General features: G+C 39.3%; 1 long non-coding RNA gene across 1 annotated transcript; it reads right to left on the reverse strand.

Moving 5' to 3' along the window:
• Positions 1-6,138: 6,138 nt before the first annotated feature.
• On the reverse strand, positions 6,139-14,388 carry LOC139970120 (uncharacterized). The gene is made up of 4 exons (XR_011794056.1): positions 14,029-14,388; positions 12,198-12,366; positions 11,191-11,327; positions 6,139-10,562 (listed from the first exon to the last, which is right to left on the reverse strand). It is a non-coding gene; the product is annotated as an uncharacterized lncRNA (long non-coding RNA).
• Between the last annotated feature and the right edge of the window lie 903 nt (positions 14,389-15,291).

Consider the following 15,291-nt stretch of genomic DNA (forward strand, 5'->3'; position numbering starts at 1 on the left):
GTAGCAAAGACTCAATTTTGATGCATGTAAGGGTGTTATCATATTTCATAAAACTTTTTATACCATTGTGTAATTGTGTTAAATTTGGTACTGTCAGAAAGACCATTTTCTAATTCACGATATTTCCAAATCTTATACATTTACAATGAAGTATGTGCTCGTGACGTCAATTTTTGGAATGATAGTTTACTCAAATTTGGAAGTGTTCTGAGTGGTCCTTTTGATGCTTTTGTCAATTTAGCTCCATAAAAGCCCTTTTATTAATTTTAAACGGAATAAAATGGTAAATGACAAACATATACAGTAACCGGGACGTTCTTCTACATCACTGACCAGATCCGATGTCAAAATTCGGTATTTCATGGTAAATATGGCACTAACCCTAACCCTAGGGTTAACCCTAGGGTTAAACAAAAATGTGTCAGAAATTATGTACAAACTGATGAATCGACGGGTTTTTTTTAGGGGCGGTTCCTTAATGAACAGTTGATATTATCTGAACATTTGGTCCGCCAATTATCTAAATGAAGAAAATTATAAGGAATTTTGCTATTTTTTAGCGACAGAAGTAGCGCTATCGCGCAATGGTCAAAGTTACAACTTTAGAGGGCGTCCCTGATGGTCCGTTTGGTGATTTTTCCTAGAATTCTCGCTAGGCTCGTCCACGGTATAAAAGTAGACAAATAAAGACATGATCCGAGTCATGAACAAGGCTTAACAGATAACCAAATCTAATTGGGGGCACTTAAAATGTTTCTTATTATTAATATGGACTTAACTACGTATCGCTGGTTGTAAAAGATAAGGAAGGCCGAATTTGCGTAGTAATTATTTGAAATTAAATGCCCAGTCGCTTCATGCAAATTACTTGGTCCTTTAGGTGATGAGTATATCGTACGTTTTCGCTACACGCCGTAATTGGTCAATTTAAACTAACATGAAAACTTTTAAACAGATTGATACCATTCCGCTCGTATATAGGCACACAATGTAAAAAAAATCGTGAAGGTGTGTCTAGATTTGGATTATTGTTTACAGAGGGACTGGATTTTGCTCAGTTAAGATTATTTCTTGGACTCATCAAGCTACCAAAAAAATCTCATCAAAAACATTTCAAATTGGCAGAGTATCTAGCATGACCTCATTTTCATATCTGCATATGTAAAGTACTCAATTCAGTGGTGGAGCTATTGAAGGGGGTAATTAACTCTGCCCACCCTTTCCCCCAACCAAATCTGATACCCCAACTATATAAAGCTAGGCTAATCATTTGCATTAGAAAAAAATCAACACAAATCATTTATATGAAAAGGCCTTTTGACAAGTAAAAACTCATCGAAGAGGAACAACAACCCCTCCCCCAGGGACGTAGCCAAGGCATTATGATTTGGGTGGGGGTGTAGTGGCTGAAAATCCAACTGGATGGGTTTAGAAGCCAGAAAATTCCGACTGCTGCCTTGTACCCCACCCCCCCCCCCACCCCTCCGCGCTACTCGTCAACGATACAGTCAGTGTCAGTCAGACACCCCATCTTTCGCGACTGCACTTTGGTTCCGAACATTTTCGATATATATGTACCCACTGGCACTCATTTCACAAATTTATTAGCCCCCCCCCCCACCCAAAAATTCGGGCAATATGCTGATAATTTTTCGGGCACCTACTGAAAGAAAAATCATTTGCAATGTATTTGCAATGGTTAAACTTATATTATTATTATAATTAATATTGTAACGACTTCCCCAATACTAACCAATATGCAACACGGAAAATCATTGTATGTTATTGGCATGCGATGTAATAACCGATGTATGCCTATATGATATGCACATTAACATGTTGAACGCGCGCGAAAAAAATTGTTTATATTTATCGGACAAGTCGTTACAGCCCCCCCCCCCCCCCCAAATCAAGTTGGGCTCCTACGCCTATGACGGTAGTTCTATTAGGCATTTTGCAGAGTATTAAAAATCATACGCAGTTTTGTATGGTAGAGTATAAGGATCGCGAGATACAATTTGTGGCAAGGAAAGCGTGGTTAATTTGACTGATTAAAGGTCAATTTTGACCGAGATTTTTCAATTTTTAGGTCATTCACAATCACAGGAATATATGAAAAGGCCTAGATAAACTAAAGTGCGACAGTCGGAAATTCCGATTTTCCAACTATCGTCAGTTTTACCAAGTTTTTTTGGGGGGGGGGGTGAGACCCCCCTCTAGCGAAGTCCATGCCTCCCCCATATCATAATTATATATTTGCCCTGAAAATATACCTTGCCGTAGTTGGGCACCACCCCTATCTTGTTCTGGGTGAGAGTTAAGTGTTGCATATGTACCACAGTACATGTTGGTATTGATGCAAAGCATCTATTGGTGGGGTGATACACCAGGGGAGGATCCAGGGGGGTGGGGGTTTAAACCTCCCTTGAGTTTTCTGAATTTAAAAAAACACCTTCATTTGTACGCAGTGCCCTCCTATTTCACAGGATCCACACAGAGCCTGTATAGATCTACTCAGGATCGAGTTGAAGATTGTAATTTGAGTAATTTTACCCAGGGACACACCCTCCACTTAGACCTTTCCCCTACCATTCCAGTCATTTCAATTTAGCTGAGAGTGAACACGAAAACTCCACTTAAAGTGTTTCAAGGAATCGGTGGGGCCAGAGATCCTTTTCATGTGCAGCCTCAAAATTGAGGAATTACTTACCTCAATCAGTAAGACTTGTCAACAGCCTTGGAACCTTCAAGATATATCTAAAAACTTACCTGTTCCAAATTCCATATATGTAATCTTTTTTTCTGCAAAGCACCATGAGCTACTTCGGGCGGATACCGGCGCTATACAAAGTGTCCATTATTATTATTAAATATTTTAGGGTTCTGTTGCCCAGTGTCCTTGCAATTATGACTGTCAGGGTCTCTGCAGAGGCACTGATGCTCCCATTTTGGCTGCTATTGGGTTGCCATTTTGTAAAATTTCCTAGCGCTCCACGCCAACCAATGGTGGCGCTTCGCTTTATAGTTACTACTGTCATTTTAATTTTGCTGAGTGTACATGCACGGAAACCCGACTTATCTACATGGCTAGGTGGTTTTATTTCTGCTGGTGTTATAAGCTGGCCTGCCTTTTTGCAAAATAGTTCCCGGCAACAAATGGTGGGGTCCTGCTTTGATGTGCAACTGTCTGCAACATCATAACCTATTGTTTTCTACTGCCCACTCCTGCACAGATGCTAGGCATCGTTTAGCAAGTACACCAGTTTTATTACCCCCCCCCCCCACAAAGTCGTGGATCCCTTTAGGGCCCACCCAGACACACCCACACTCAGTTGAAAAAAATCTATTCAGTTGGTAGTTTGGAGTTTCTTCACCCCTAATCATCTGATCCTAGCTACGTCCCTGATTGGTTGTCCACAGATGATTGTGCAATATTTATGGGTAGGTTTTGAAGTAAATTTAACAAGAAATGTGAATTTTAATATTCTGAACATATAATGGGCTTAAAACCTTGAAAAGTGGAACTGATGGGTATTGTAGGCCGCGACGTAGAAAAACCTACAAAAGCAATGATCCACGGGATGATGCGATGAGGTCGAACATGATGTAGGACAGGTGACAATCTTCAAAAAGGTTATGGATGAAAACAAATATTGAGAAATACTTGGTTCTCAGGCCAAAGTGTACATCGGGTTGGTCATTCTCATGCTCTGGAAGTGCCATTTCCGGTGATCTGGGGGGTATCAAAACCCAAAAATTTCTTGTACGCTCCGCACCAACCGAAGGTGGCGCTCCGCTTAGATAGTAATTTGTGCCGGGACAACTACCCCCGGATATACACCCCAAGGCCAAAAAACTGCTAGGATAAGTACCCCTGAAACAATAACTACCCGGACAAGTACCCCCTTGAGAATTACCATCAAGGACTTTTACCCCCACCCCCCGGCAATAACCTCTGGGAAAACTCCACATGCGCAAATAGACCGGCACAGATACCTCACCCAGGTTACTACCCCAACTATACCAGAAAGCACCCAAGTACCCCCCCCCCCCCCTCAAGCCTGTGAACAAAGCGCACCTTTAGCTGATGAACCCTGTAGTACGAAAGCCCATTAGGGCCATGAAAGCAAATTTTCTTAATCTGATATATAACATTATTTTTCTGATGTAACCAAATTTCATAGTGCAATATAAAGCGCTATGCAAAAACTTACATAACAAATCATCAAGTAAAATGACTCAGACGAAAACTTAAAAATAGTAAGTCGCAATAAGCCAGAATTGTTCGGAGATTAATTATACACAATGTCACTATAACTAATAGTAAATTAATAGTTACTACCATCAGTGACTAATGCCCGACTCCCCCCCCCCCATGCTTCTTCAACTGCCGTCCCAACCTATCTTGCCCCGGGCCTCGGTCCATTGACAAACACTATCGAGGAGTTTTGGGGGCTTATATATGAAAAGGTCGAATCTTTTTAAAAAGTCAGGAAGTTAAAAGTGCCAGGGAACACGACGACCATAGTGGTGCCTGTTTAACCGGCACCCTGACCCAATTGTAAATATCCTCTCGCAGTTGCCCGAGGGACCAGGGTATATCTTTAGGCCCCCGGGAAACTAAACTCGAAAAAATACCTGCATATCTGTCACTGCATCCGTATAGTTAACGGCATGTGTCCAGAGGGATACTCGTCCGGCGGTATTTATCCGGGGGTTAATTGTCTAGGGGGTATTCGTCCGATGAGGTAGTTGTCCAGGTGTGTAGTTTTCCAGGGGGTTTTTGTCCTCGGGGGTAATTGTCTGGTGGGTATCTGTCGGGGTGGTAGTTATCCTGGGGGGATTCTCCGGGGGGTAAATGTCCGGTGGGTAATTGTCTAGGGGGTATTTGTCCGGTCAGGCTGGAACCTAGTGAGGGTGCTACAGTGAGAAGCATGGGAGCCCATATAGTTCCTCAAACTTACATTGGGCATGCAAAATTTTGTCTCTGATGTGCATATGAAGCCAGTTTTTTTCTCTAAGTACTAAATTAATTAACATTTTATTTGACGAGCTAGAGATATGACCAATACTTGATAAATACACATGGTAATCAATATCTGACTTCATGCATTAATGGCAAATTTTTCAACAGAGGTTCTCTGAAAAATTTGAACTGAATAGCTTAAACTGTTGCTCAGTTATGGAAATTCTGCTATAAATACAACAACATAGTTAAAGCTGAGAAAAACAAAGAAATATATACTTAAGCAGCACTGTGAAATTATGTGTGCAGAACAAAATGACTCCAACATAAGACTAAAGACCTTATTTCTTTCTTCTTTTCTATTTATTTCAATAATTTACAATTCAAATTCATTAATCTGTACAAATTTAAATTCATAAAAACTATTAGAATTAAATTAAATGCATCATTATTGAAATAATTAGTAAACAAAAAACAACACAGAACCCTGAGAACAGACACCCTGAGAAGTAAACAGAAATACACATTAAGATCCACATACATAATAAAACAGACAATCATTGCTCTAAATCAAAGAACCCCCTTCCCCCTACAATTGGCACATAACATAACAAAAATTACCCCTAATTAAAAGGTTTATTATCCAATTAAAGACAAAAAAACACAAATCTCTATGACTTGGAGTGTAATGCAGTTGGAAGTTTCTACGGCACATGACAGTATGGATACAGCTAATATGCCTGTATGCATACTGTCATGTGCCGTTATAGCGAATTAACAAGCAAAGAGGCAGTGAGGTAGCAGTTGGATAATACAGCTTAACTCATTGACAAATTATTGACAAAGTTATGATGGCTGACAGTGGCTACACATCTCAGTAAAGTATATTCCCTTCCTGTCTTCTCTCGCTTTAATTTTGTCCTATGTTGGTTTAACTATTAATCAACTATTCAGTAAGAGGGTACTGTAGGTAAACCCACAAAGGACAAAGAGAGAGACAAGGAATACACATCACTGGGATCTGTAAATCAAGAAGAAAAAGGAAAAAGAAAGAAAAAATCTAAACTACTGGTAGGGAGTTGATCTCCACGGCAACAAGACGGTGTATTTACAAGCCGTGTTAGTTTTAGCTTTGTACATGCAGGGACAGGGGGAAGCTTTTGTATTTACAGCAAAGCAATGTAAAGAGAAAACAGTACAATGGAAGGTACAATGACAAGACAAACACTTTAATTAAAATAGAAAAAGAAAGAAATGAAAAATCTAAACTACTGGTAGGGAGGTGATCTCCACGGCAACAAGACGGTGTATTTACAAGCCGTGTTAGTTTTAGCTTTATACATGCAGGGGACAGGGGGAAGCTTTTGTATTTACAGCAAAGCAATGTAAAGAGAAAACAGTACAATGGAAAGTACTATGACAAGACAAACTCTTCAATTAAAACAAAGATGCTATTGTATTTACAGCAACAAGTCAAATGAGAAAAAAAGGTTCAAGACCATGAGAAGACAAGGACTAGACAATACCAGGACAAAGACTAGACAATACCAGGACAAAGACTAGACAATACCAGGACAAGGACTAGACAATACCAGGACAAAGACTAGACAATACCAGGACAAAGACTAGACAATACCAGGAAAAGGACTAGACAATACCAGGACAAGGACTAGACAATACCAGGACAAAGACTAGACAATACCAGGACAAGGACTAGACAATACCAGGAAAAAGACTAAACAATACCAGGACAAGGACTAGACAATACCAGGACAAAGACTAGACAATACCAGGACAAGGACTAGACAATACCAGGATTGAACGATAACAAGATGATACCAGTTTGCACAGACAATACCAGCAGACAAGACAAGACAAGCACTGGAAAATACCAGAACAAGACCTTTGTGTTGATATTGTCCAGTCCTTGTCTTGTCCTGGTATTATCTATGCAAACTGGTATCGTCTAGTCTGGACAACAATACAAACACATATATTGCACATTCTTTAGTACTGGCACAATAGACATCCTATTTGAAAGTAGCCATTGACATTTGAAAAACATTTTGAATGAAATTTTGTACAAACTGACAATTGTAATGTAAATGTAAAGTAAATAAATCACTTAACAATGCACCATAAATCCAGTTTAAAAAAAAAGAAGGTATCGTGAACAATAGCCCATGAAGATAACTCAAGAGCTAATATAGGCTGTGCAGCACTATAAGAGAAATCAACATGGCCTAACAGTGGTTCACAGCAGCTTAGGAACTACTGACGGGTGGGGGGCCGCTGGCCCCCTCACACCAGAAACGCACATAAGCGGTGCGGTGGGAGGTGTGCACTATACATGACCTAAACTGAAAGCATCCAGAGATTCAGAACAGTTCGGGCATCCAGATGGCAGATGAACACCTCTCGGTCAAGGATTGGGTGATCAGTGCCTATAAAATACACCACCCACTCCCCATTAGTGACGGAGGCTAGACTAATAAGATATAAAATGTACAGCTGATATATGTGACAGTAGTCACAAAGGACATGAAAGTTTCTGGAACTGTACAAAAGATTTATGACAATGGCCCAATGGGCACTATGGTCCATTGATGAAAGGACTCAAATGTGTTGTATATGTCATCACCCAATATTATCATCATACCAACTTTAGCTGATACAATATGACACTGTCTCTACTGAATATGCATAGTATCACACATGGTCAGGTACCATTCAGTAATTCTTATACTTAAGTAAATGATAATACAAGAGCCCAATGGCATTATCAAAATTTGGTCCAGAAAACTGTTGGTTCACAAGATTTGGACCAAGAAAAAGTAAAAAAAGTCATAAAATCGTACAAAGTATTTTAATAAAATAACTTTTAACTTAATAAAATAACTTGATCAAATTTAATCAAATAAGACGTTTCAGGTATGTGAGGATATGACGTCACAGCTAGTCTGATTTCAGCAGTTTCTACACAATCAGATAGAACTTTAATCTACACAATCAGATAGAAACTCCTAGGCGGAAAATGAATTGGAATAATTTCTTCACTATTGGGTTCTTTTATTGTCCTCTTTCATATAAGATAAACATTGTGACACCTGAACTAATCCTATAAGTATAACTGACAGGAGTTCTGGGATTGCTTTGAATAGCTAACTCAAACCATTGCATAAATTCTACTCGAAGGGCCACTTATTGTAGATTGTTAAAATCAACAGCTACCAGTCTAGGTTGCATTTCGTTACTGTTACTCTATTGACAAATGACCTGTAATTGATCATGTTGGGTTATTTTTATACTCAAATATGATCTCAATGATATTGTCATATTTACGTTTTATATTTTATTGGTACAAAGTATCAAAACCCTCAATAAAGACCAAAGGACGACTGGTACCTAAAAATGGACAACCGGGACCTGTGATCCCTATTACCAACTTTTGCACTTATAAAGAACACATATTTCTATCGGGTCCTCTGGGACCAAGTATCTCCTGTACGGAAGCAGATATGGACCTGAGAGTTGTAGATTTGGGATCCTGGGCATCTATATTCCCATGTGACGTCATTTTGACGAAATCCATTTTTTGGGCAATTTTGGCAAAAACTGCAAGGGGTACCCCTTATGGTTTTTTAAGGTGAAAATAATTTTTGTCGCTAAGACGGGCAAGGTGTATCTTTTCTAGTTGTTCTTGACACGCTGATTACGAATCTGAAGTTTATTTTGGGACTGGGTGTTGTGTGGGGGGCGTAGGGGCCAAAAACCTAGGGAGGGGGGCACAGGTCCAGGTGGGTGTCCCCAAAAACAAACAAGGTAAGGGGCTATGCAGAGAGGAGTTGCATATTAGGGTTAGGGGAAACCATGCCTACAGTTTCAAGACATAGTTGACGCTTCACAAGCGCCCTGCAAGAGCTAGGCCCCATCATAGGGGACAAATCATGTGGACATGTGGTAAAAAGCTGACATTTAGGAGACAAGTAGCCTCGGACTTGAAATTGGCAGTGCACCCACCTACGTGTGTCTACTACTCACTACTGATAACTTGGCCTGATTTACGTTCGGGTAAAAAAACTAATCAAATGTTGACGTAGGCACAGGCGTCCTTGTAAAGGGTACAGTAGCTACTACCGGTGAAAAATGACTATTTTTGAGGGGGCCTCCAAAACATATAGACTATACCCCCTCCCAATAATTAATGCTACCGTATGAGTTGTCTACACATCCCTAGGACTCTCGTCTCCCACATAAAAAAAATTAGCCCTTTCACATACCCTCAGTGGAAAGTACAAGGTACCAAAAAGAGGTACTTTTTAAAACTTTTCAAGACAAAAACACCTATTTTTGGCACAGATAGAAATCATATAGACAAAAGGTCTTTTCCGGTCAGATAATTACACGAAATTGGTGTATGACAATGATGAGGGTTTCTTCTACTCCACATCAAAATTTGATGTCAATGGGTACTTCAGAGAGGACAGGAAGGGGGTTGACAAGAGGGAGTTTTCCAACTTTTGCACGTATGAAGAGCACATATTTCTATCGGGTCCTCTGGGACCACGTATCACCTGAACGGAAGCAGATATGGACCTGAGAGTTGCAGATTTGAGATCCTGGGCATGGATAACCTCATGTGACTTCATTTTGACGATATCCATTTTTTGGGCAATTTTGGCAAAAACTGCAAGGGCCCCTTATGGTTTTTTTGGGTGAAAATAATTTTTGTCACAAAAACGGGCAATGTGTATCTTTTCTGGTAGTTCTCGACATGCTGATCACGAATCTGAAGTTTATTTTGGAATTGGGTGTTGTGTGTGGGCTTTAGGGGCAAAAAAAAAACACTGGGAGGGGGCGGGGACCCGAAATTTGGTGTTTCCAGAAAGATCGAATAACATCTCATCTGGTGCTACTTGGGGCGCTGAATATGAATCTGAGATTATTTTGGCGGTTCAGAGGCATGGGGAGTGGTGGGGGCATTTAATGCCTTCATGGCGCATGCTACTGACACTCTGTGCTGGATGTTTGGCCTTTTTTATTCAAACTTACCCCCTTACCACTCGGGGAAGTGCCACACCTAGGAGTATCAATCTATTTTGGGAAGGGGACACCCTAGCGATGGAACCCCGAAAAGATGGCCGTATTGGGACCACCCCAGTAACTATGGTAACGCTCCAAAGTAGAAAGGTCGGGATTTCCTAATACATAGTAACACTAATTATTATGACCTATTCGGATTTTTTTCAAAAAGACTAGAATTGTCATAGAAAGACTACACTAAAAAATGCTGTTTTCCCATTAACTGAAATCGTTCTAACCTAAAGCCTTGGAGAAGGTCTCCGAAAGCTTCCAAATGTCTTAGATAACAAACGGTATCGTGTTTCAATAAAACTCAACTAAGAGATGCATGATTTGTTAACTGAATAGAGATTTCAAACATAACAAAAACTCCAGGTTAGTAGCATGCATTGAACAACCATACCAAAGGACTGGCCATCTCAGAATCATTCTAGTAGACCCTTCTAGTAGAGCACTAGTAATCAGGCCGTCTGCTGAGTTGTTGGAAGCTATCAATGAGCGATGGTGGCACAGACTGCAGAAGAGAATTACAGTTATATATCTAATTTTGAGGTTACAAGTGTCTGGACAAGCAATGCACATGTGTCTTCAGTAATGTTATGATTTATGCGACCAATATTCCTAATGGAGGGATAACTGCCTTTGCAAATAGTATTTATATAGATAGTATTTAGACTGATTTTGATACAAGTTTGAAATACACCTATTTTTCCTTTGGAGTAATTTAAGAGAGAAAGAAAGCAATTCTTCCTTTGCTTGGTTCAAGTAGACATGAACATCACTTAATTATAGTAAATGTCCTGTTTATGTACTAGCCAACCATAGTTTAAGACGTTTATTCCAGTATATTTTACTGCCATTTACTAATACAAATGGCAGTGACCCATACATGCTGTGTAGTGTCTGTGACTAACTGTTAGGACTCTCATCTTGAAGCCTACATTAATTGATTAATTATGCAGTGCACTCACAAACGCAACCACTGTCAGTGAGGAGAAGCATTCTGATTAATGTTTTCAGTGTATGAGGTCCATTAAACCCAGGCTACTGTTGGACACACTTATTTTACAATTTTAGTAACTACTCCAAAAATCAATTACATGGGTGTGCACATACAAGACACATATGGCAGATTTCTTTACCTTTTCATGGAATCAAAAGTGTATTCCAAATATCCATGTAGCTCTACGCATACTCAGTGGTCATCTCTCTGTGAACTCTATCTTGGCCCATTTTCATGCTCTCTGTGTTATTGCCATATGTGGCCTGCATCTGCAAACTTGGTAGGAGATGTGGAGAAAAGAGTGAGTGTAATGTATACAATTACAATTATATAATTATTGCTACACCTTTATGCTCAGGAGACATGCAAGTATGCAAGGTATCGCTTTAAATATACTCCAAAAAAAGCTGTTTCTACCGATTTCATTTTCTGATATCATGTCACATCTACTGCCAGCATCGTCAACATAATTAAGTTGAGCGAGCAAGACTTTCAATTTTTCTTTAATAGTATAGATCGACTCTAAGTGCACTGCCACCTTGCACAATGGAAACTATTTAGTAGGGTCTTGTGAATTGGAAATAGTAGTCAAGACCAGCTCACTAAATACACAGCTTAACAAATTGACATAAGAACAACAGTTTGAATAACAATACTTTGCAAGAAAGTTATCAATTAATTAATGGCATTTAGTTGTGTCTATGACCACATGGTGTGCCATTTCAATAACTTCAACAGTGACGAAAGACTACAGAGACATTTGGATAAAAGAAACAGTTTTTTATTATGTTTGAAAGGTAATGTGTAAAAGAACATATATTGTGTGCAATGACACATAGAATGAAAAAAAAAATTCACACTTTTAAGGAACTGACAGTATGGGGCCTAGGTTGGACAGACTGGTTTCACCAAAACAAGGAAAAGGAAACTGTCTGCAAAGGTTCCTACAAATTAAGATATTAGATTATTCTCAATTTCCTTCTTCTGGTCACACTTTAGAATTTTATTATGCAGACACATGCTTTAGTGTTTAGATACTGTACTTGTCTTGCTGCCAAAGAGTTGGCAAATAAACTATTTGGTTACCTCGTTCCTCTCTTCCCACGGCACTTGCTATAAAGTTATTTCGACTGTATGTACACTCACCATACAGATGTTCTGGTCAACTGTGTGTAGCATTTTGTACTATAGGAACAGTAGCTGGACACCACTATATCTGATCATCTGTGTGGATACCATTCTGTAGGACAGTACCTTGGGACTATAGATGCCATCATCATCAAGTTCAATCACCTGTTGCAAAAGATATTTAACACTGTTGAGAAATAAAAAAATAAATATGATATGGAAAATCTGTATGAAAGGTACTGTACACACTGTATGATTTGCAGAAGCAACTTGTTTGGTTTGTTCTGAAAGAGTATTTTTCATTGTACTAAAAGCATACGAACAGTACATACTGGAAATCCTCTACTGAAGCAACCACACAGTGCTGTTTACTGTACATTATAATGCCAAACATGACCTTCAAGTTGCTCTTCATGCTACTTAAAATTAAATCCTCACATTGACAAACTTTTGTATCATCTTATCTGTCATTAAGTTATCCATATAACATACAGTAATATGCTAGGCCTACAATGACTGTACAACTTAACCTCCAGAATAAGGTCTAACCTAGGCCCCATGCAAGGTGCCAAATTTGAACTTAAGCATAACATATAACGAAATTGAAAAAAATATATTGCTATGGGATGAGCATAAAGATAATAGATTAAAAAAGTTAGTATGCATAACTGTAGTAGGCTTAGTAATGTTACTATAGGCGTCAATTAAAGGCTAAATTACATGTAGTAAACCCTAGTGTCATGAATGCAACAGGGGGCTTATTGTTCTCACTTGCCAGTTGGGGCAATTTTTTGTACCTGGTTTGATATTCAGTAGGCCTATACTCAGTCAGTACACTTTGGTATACCGTAGCCTTCAGTAATTAGGCTGAGGCCTATGTAGATTCACACCTCTTGTAGTCTTGTGAGAGTAATTGTGCAAGTACAGTAATCTTGTGTTACGGTAACCTGTTTTGGAAGTTATTGTACAAATGTCACATTAGTGAGTGTGTTTTAAGTATTTCAATGTAACTTTTGTATTTGTTGCCATGGATAGCTATATCTTATGCATCTCTCTTTCCCAAAATTGGGTTGAATATATGGTGTCATTCATGCCGGTAGACCCCATTTTGTGTGCTTGTTTCAACCTAGGCCTAGATTGTGAATTTGTGTAAAACTAGACTCAGTAGTTGTTTTACAATAACCAGCATTGAACCACATAGACCTGGAAACAATTTTATCCTGTCTAAAGTAAAGGCTTAGGCTACTGACCCTGTTTGAAATATTTTTGACACATCGTCTTAATTTCCTTGACTCTGGAGGCTTAACACAATTGGAGGAGGGTTATAGGCCTAGAGCTTGTTTTAAAAAGACTGCAGCAGAGTATACACATAAAATTTCTAAAAGATTATACTTTCATATCTCGGGAAGATATCAGGATTGCGTACATTTTGCTTTAACTAAACTAAAGACCAAAAGCTATACACCAAGCCCAAGTAAGGCTAGGCCTAGGCTATATATGATAAGCGTATCCTATGCGAATCACTGTCTTGTCAGGCCATGGGAAAACGTTAGGCACCGCCTTTACAAAGGGTTGATTAATGACTAATTTCTTGACATGATATCATGATTTGGCCGAAGAAAATGTCTATTTTCTTTACTTAACTAAGAGACGAAAACACCGAACCTATGCTTAAGCATAACCTATTCAGTATGCGAAGTACCATGTAGGCCTACAGTACATACGGCTATAGTAACGACAGTAACACGTAAGGCGTCCTATGCAACGGCATAGGTCTCACGCTAACTTGATATCAAATTCAACGTAACTTTGGTAAATAGAAAGAAAATTTTACTTCTACTTGACCCACCAATAAAGAAGCCGCTTATCCACACATCATCCCTGAAAGAATCGATAATATCTTCCGGTAAGTAGGAAATACGATGAAATATCTCGTTCAACAACGTTGAGTTGAACTGGTCGCGCAGCACGTTTTATTTAGTGTAATTTAAGATTCATCATCGCGGACGAGCCTGTTTGTCTACAACGATGAACCAAACGGACCACATCACCAAACTAACCAATATCACCAAAAGGACCTATTGCGCAAATGCAAAGCATCAAACGGACCAGTCAACTGGTCCGTTTGATGCCCGTCTGCGCATTTGCTGGATCAAACGGACCAAAAACGCAGGCATACAGCTGGCTCCACCTATCTCTCTCTCTCTCTCTCTCTCTTGAAGAACCGATCTGCGATATATCTCCGAGTCCTCGTCACTGTTCAAGCAACCGTCATTGGATACTTTCTAGAAAATCGTGTCAGGGAGCGAATCCTTTAATTCTTTCTAAGTGACAACCGAGGATTACTTCACCTGTCTGCTTGAGGTTCTCTTTATCAAATTCACGGAGAACAAGATTCGTTTGAGAGGCAGAAACGGTTCTTAATGTCTTAGCAGTTCTTGTTAAGGTATACCTAAGTGGTATCAAATCTCCGCTCTTAAACTAGGCACGCAGCACTTCAAGCATGTAATAGAGAACGCTGCAGAATTATTGAATAAAGCAGCTGATGTACGGTATATTGTACGTGGCATTAAGGTACATTGTGCCACTTTGGTAGGTTTATGTGCGTAGAAGTTGTGGGTTGCCAGACACTTAGAAATAACTGCGAGACATGTGAGGAAAGACATGAATATTCATAATCTAATGAACGCTCTATCATATATATTAGGTTAGTGAATATAGTCATTTATACCCCTACGCCGGAAAAAAATCAGTTTTCGCTTATAGTACTCAAACCAAGAAATTCTATACGCAGTGTTAGTTCTTTCTATTTCATTCCAAAAAAAATCCGGAAACTTCCTTTAAAAATTAAAACAAGTATATCTTTAGTATGACGTCATTAGTAATGTTATCATGATGTATAACGTTTTCATGCATTTGTACACCTCCTTCTCTCACAATCATTTATTTTGTACTATGCCTCTTCCTCTCCTTTCAGGCTCTCCCCCCCCCACCCCGTGCTCCCCTCTCCGCTCCCATTCGATACTTTACAAAGCCTGGGATGAAATCTTCCATTTATATTGAATTTTGTACCATATTGAAGCTTTAGATGGACAATAAATATATCTGGTAA

This window comes from Apostichopus japonicus, chromosome 1 (assembly GCF_037975245.1).
Source record: "Apostichopus japonicus isolate 1M-3 chromosome 1, ASM3797524v1, whole genome shotgun sequence".
Lineage (NCBI taxonomy): Eukaryota > Metazoa > Echinodermata > Holothuroidea > Aspidochirotida > Stichopodidae > Apostichopus > Apostichopus japonicus.